This window comes from Nicotiana sylvestris, chromosome 11, assembly GCF_000393655.2.
Source record: "Nicotiana sylvestris chromosome 11, ASM39365v2, whole genome shotgun sequence".
In the NCBI taxonomy this organism is placed as follows: Eukaryota; Viridiplantae; Streptophyta; class Magnoliopsida; order Solanales; family Solanaceae; genus Nicotiana; species Nicotiana sylvestris.
The window spans coordinates 164,274,848-164,280,933 of NC_091067.1; positions in this window are offsets into that span (position 1 = coordinate 164,274,848).

The following is a 6,086-nucleotide window of genomic DNA, read 5'->3' on the forward strand; positions in this document are numbered from 1 at the left end:
GATTGAAACAATCAGGTCGTATGTGGTACAATCGCCTGAGTGAATACCTGTTGAAAGAAGGGTACAAGAATGATCCACTTTGTCCCTGTGTCTTTATAAAAAGGTCTGGATCTGAATTTGTTATAATCGCCGTGTATGTTGATGATTTAAATATCATTGGAACTCCTGGGGAGCTTCCAAAAACAATAGACTGTTTGAAGAAAGAATTTGAAATGAAAGATCTTGGAAAGACAAAATTTTGTCTTGGTCTACAAATTGAGTATATGAAAGATGGAATATTTGTCCATCAATCAACATATACCGAAAAGTTTTTAAAGCGATTCTATATGGATAAAACATATCCATTGAGTACCCCGATGGTTGTGAGATCACTTGATATAAAGAAAGATCCATTCCGACCTCATGAAAATGATAAAGAGCTTCTTGTTGCCGAAGTACCATATCTTGGTGCAATTGGGCATTAATGTATCTTGCTAATAATTCCCTACCAGATATAGCTTTCTCAGTAATCTTATTGGCAAGATTTAGTTCTTCGCCAACACAAAGACACTGGAATGGTATTAAACATATATTCAGATACCTCCAAGGGACCATTGATATGGGCTTATTTTATTCAAATGAATCCAAGTCATCATTGATTGGTTATGCAGATGCAGGATATTTGTCTGATCCACACAAAGGTCGATCTCAGACAAGCTATTTATTTACAAGTGGAGGTACAGCCATATCACGACGTTCAACAAAACAAACTATGGTTGCTACTTCTTCAAATCATGCAGAGATAATAGCCATTCACGAAGTAAGTTGAGAATGCGTTTGGTTGAGATCGATAACTCAACACATTCAACAAACATGTGGTCTTTCTTCGAAAGAGAATATTCCAACAATATTGTATGAAGACAATGCTGCATGCATAGCTCAATTGAAAGGATGATATATCAAAGGAGATAGAACAAAACACATTTCACCGAATTATTTTTCCCACTCATGATCTTCAGAAGAATGGTGAAATAGATGTACAACAAGTTCGTTCAAGTGATAATTTGACTGATCTGTTCACTAAGGCATTACCAACCTCAATATTTGAAAAGCTGATATATAAGATTGAAATGCGTCGTCTTCGAGACATTAAGTGATTTTTCATCAGGGGGAGTAACTACACGCTGCACTCTTTTCCTTAACCAAGGTTTTGTCCCACTGGGTTTTCCTGGTAAGGTTTTTAATGAGGTAGCAAGCAATGCATATTATAAATAACTATGTATATCCCAATATTTTTTTTAAGTTCTTAATGAAACATATTATCTTACATGGACATCCAAGGGGGAGTGTTATGAATAGTTTGTACATTGAATGCTACATGGGATGTCCATGTTGTGAATAGCTTAAAGATTAAATCTCCTACTTTATGTCCATCATCTTTTCTCTTTATGCCTATAAAAGGCTATGTAATTGCAATGGAAAGATACACACAATTGAAGAAGAACATGGCTAAAGTTCCTTATTCTTCAGCAGTCGGAAGCTTGATGTATGCAATGGTATGTACTAGACCTGATATTGCTCACGCAGTTGGTGTTGTCAGCAGGTTTCTTGAAAATCCTGGAAAGGAACATTGGGAAGCAGTCAAGTGGATACTCAGGTACCTGAGAGGTACCACGGGAGATTGTTTGTGCTTTGGAGGATCTGATCCAATCTTGAAGGGCTATACAGATGCTGATATGGCAGGTGACATTGACAACAGAAAATCTACTACTGGATATTTATTTACATTTTCAGGGGGAGCTATATCATGGCAGTCTAAGTTGCAGAAGTGCGTTGCACTTTCAACAACTGAAGCAGAGTACATTGCCGCTACAGAAACTGGCAAGGAGATGATATGGCTCAAGCGATTCCTTCAAGAGCTTGGATTGCATCAGAAGGAGTATGTCGTCTATTGTGACAGTCAAAGTGCAATAGACCTTAGCAAGAACTCTATGTACCATGCAAGGACCAAACACATTGATGTGAGATATCATTGGATTCGAGAAATGGTAGATGATGAATCTCTAAAAGTCTTGAAGATTTCTACAAATGAGAATCCCGCAGATATGCTGACCAAGGTGGTACCAAGGAACAAGTTCGAGCTATGCAAAGAACTTGTCGGCATGCATTCAAACTAGAAGACAGTGCTACCTCCTCTGGATGAATGAGACTGGAGGGGGAGATTGATGATGTCCATCTCATTGAAGAAGTATTAGGCATGTGCCTAATAAGAGTTTTCTTTGGTTTGGTAGCCAACCTTGTTGACTTGGTTTGGTTGGTAGCCAACCTTGTTGAATTTCTTTGGTTTGGTAGCCAACTTTGTTGAATTGTGAAAAGTGTGTGTAAATTGTCAAATATTGTAGGCTTTAGAGGGTGAAGCTTTGGCTATAAAAGGAGAGCTTCAACTCTCATTTCTACACACCAACAAAGAGAGAAAGAAAGAGTGAGGTTTCACAGACAAGGTATAAGAAAATAGTCTGTGAGGAAAATAGAGAGTGAGCGATATTGTAGTGAGGTGGGAATATCAAAAGAGGGTTATTTCTTTTGAGTGTTGTAGTGGTCTTTGGAGTATTTATCTCCGACCTACAAAGTGTAAAATTCCTTACTATAGTGATATCAGTTGCTCCTCTCGGGGTCGTGGTTTTTTCCCTTATTCAGAAGGGTTTTCCACGTAAAAATCTTGGTGTCATTGTTACTCTTTTATTCTTGTTAATTACCGTATCTCGGTGCTACATTATTATTCCGCTTTATTACCGTGAATATTATTTTGGTAAGGGGTTTATTCCCAACAACTGGTATCAGAGCACAGGTTCTGCTCGTTCACTGAAATACTATTCACTGTCGGTAGTACTATACTTGGTGAAAAATAAAAATGTCCGGAGTAAAGTACGAGGTAGCAAAATTCAACGGAGATAACGGTTTCTCAACATGGCAAAGAAGGATGAGAGATCTGCTCATCCAACAAGGATTACACAAGGTTCTAGATGTTGATTCCAAAAAGCCTGATACCATGAAAGCTGAGGATTGGGCTGACTTGGATGAAAGAGCTGCTAGTGCAATCAGGTTGCACTTATCAGATGATGTGGTAAATAACATCATTGATGAAGACACTGCACGTGGAATTTGGACAAGGTTGGAAAGCCTATACATGTCCAAAACGCTGACAAATAAATTGTACCTGAAGAAGCAGTTATACGCCCTACACATGAGTGAAGGTACGAATTTTTTGTCACATTTAAATGTGTTTAACGGACTAATCACACAGCTTGCCAACCTCGGAGTGAAAATCGAGGAAGAAGATAAAGCCATCTTGCTATTGAACTCGTTGCCATCTTCGTACGATAATTTGGCAACAACCATCCTGCACGGTAAGACTACTATTGAGTTGAAAGATGTCACATCGGCTCTTCTACTCAATGAGAAGATGAGAAAGAAGCCTGAAAATCAAGGACAGGCTCTCATCACAGAAGGTAGAGGCAGGAGTTATCAAAGGAGTTCGAACAACTATGGTAGATCCGGAGCTCGTGGGAAGTCAAAGAACCGATCCAAATCAAGAGTCAGAAATTGCTACAACTGTAATCAACCAGGTCACTTCAAAAGAGATTGCCCAAATCCAAGGAAGGGCAAAGGTGAAACCAGTGGCCAGAAGAATGACGACAACACAGCCGCCATGGTGCAAAATAATGATAATGTTGTCCTCTTTATAAATGAGGAAGAGGAATGCATGCACCTGTCAGGTCCAGAGTCGGAATGGGTGGTTGACACAGCGGCATCTCACCATGCCACACCGGTAAGAGATCTTTTTTGCAGATATGTAGCAGGTGATTTCGGCACAGTGAAAATGGGTAACACAAGTTACTCAAAGATTGCGGGGATTGGTGACATTTGTATCAAGACAAATGTCGGATGCACATTGGTTCTAAAGGATGTGCGGCATGTACCTGATTTGCGGATGAACTTGATCTCGGGAATTGCTTTAGACCGAGATGGATACGAGAACTATTTTGCAAATCAAAAGTGGAGACTCACTAAGGGATCATTGGTGATTGCAAAGGGAGTTGCTCGCGGCACGTTGTACAGGACAAATGCAGAAATATGCCAAGGTGAATTGAACGCGGCACAAGATGAGATTTCTACAGATTTGTAGCACAAAAGAATGGGTCATATGGCACAAAAGAATGGGTCATATGAGCGAGAAGGGATTGCAGATTCTTGCCAAGAAATCACTCATTTCTTATGCCAAAGGTACAACGGTAAAACCTTGTGACTACTGTTTATTTGGTAAGCAACATAGAGTCTCATTTCAGACATCGTCTGAAAGAAAATTGAATATACTTGATTTAGTATATTCTGATGTTTGCGGCCCAATGGAAATTGAATCAATGGGCGGTAACAAATATTTTGTTACTTTTATTGATGATGCTTCACGAAAATTATGGGTTTATATTTTGAAAACCAAAGATCAGGTGTTTCAAGTTTTCCAGAAGTTTCATGCTCTAGTAGAAAGGGAGACGGGTCGAAAGCTAAAGCGTCTCCGAAGTGACAATGGAGGTGAGTACACTTCAAGGGAATTTGAAGAGTATTGTTCAAGTCATGGGATCAGACATGAAAAGACAGTTCCTGGAACCCCACAGCACAATGGCGTAGCCGAGAGGATGAACCGCACCATTGTGGAGAAGGTGAGAAGCATGCTCAGAATGGCTAAACTGCCTAAGTCATTCTGGGGTGAAGCAGTTCAGACAGCCTGTTACCTGATCAATAGGAGTCCATCAGTTCCGTTGGCGTTTGAAATCCCAGAGAGAGTTTGGACCAACAAGGAGGTGTCCTACTCGCATCTGAAGGTGTTCGGTTGCAGAGCTTTTGCACATGTACCAAAAGAGCAGAGAACAAAGCTGGATGATAAATCTGTTCCCTGCATATTTATCGGATATGGAGATGAAGAGTTCGGGTACAGACTGTGGGATCCTGTAAAGAAGAAGGTCATCAGAAGCAGAGATGTAGTCTTCCGAGAAAGTGAAGTTGGAACTGCTGCTGATATGTCAGAAAAGGCGAAGAATGGTATAATTCCTAACTTTGTTACTATTCCTTCTACTTCTAACAATCCCACAAGTGCAGAAAGTACGACCGACGAGGTTGCCGAGCAGGGGGAGCAACCTGGTGAGGTTATTGAGCAGGGGGAGCAACTTGATGAAGGTGTCGAGGAAGTGGAGCACCCCACTCAGGGAGAAGAACAACCTCAACCTCTGAGGAGATCAGAGAGGCCAAGGGTAGAGTCATGCAGGTACCCTTCCACAGAGTATGTCCTCATCAGTGATGAGGGGGAGCCAGAAAGTCTTAAGGAGGTGCTGTCCCATCCAGAAAAGAACCAGTGGATGAAAGCTATGCAAGAAGAGATGGAATCTCTACAGAAAAATGGCACATACAAGCTGGTTGAACTTCCAAAGGGTAAAAGACCACTCAAATGCAAATGGGTCTTTAAACTCAAGAAAGATGGAAATGGCAAGCTGGTCAGATACAAAGCTCGATTGGTGGTTAAAGGCTTCGAACAAAAGAAAGGTATTGATTTTGACGAAATTTTCTCACCTGTTGTCAAAATGACTTCTATTCGAACAATTTTGAGCTTAGCAGCTAGCCTAGATCTTGAAGTGGAGCAGTTGGATGTGAAAACTGCATTTCTTCATGGAGATTTGGAAGAGGAGATTTATATGGAGCAGCCAGAAGGATTTGAAGTAGCTGGAAAGAAACACATGGTGTGCAAATTGAATAAGAGTCTTTATGGATTGAAGCAGGCACCAAGGCAGTGGTACATGAAGTTTGACTCATTCATGAAAAGTCAAACATACCTAAAGACCTATTCTGATCCATGTGTATACTTCAAAAGATTTTCTGAGAATAACTTTATTATATTGTTGTTGTATGTGGATGACATGTTAATTGTAGGAAAAGACAAGGGGTTGATAGCAAAGTTGAAAGGAGATCTGTCCTTATTCTTCAGCAGTCGGAAGCTTAATGTATGCAATGGTATGCACTAGACCTGATATTGCTCACGCAGTTGGTGTTGTCAGCAG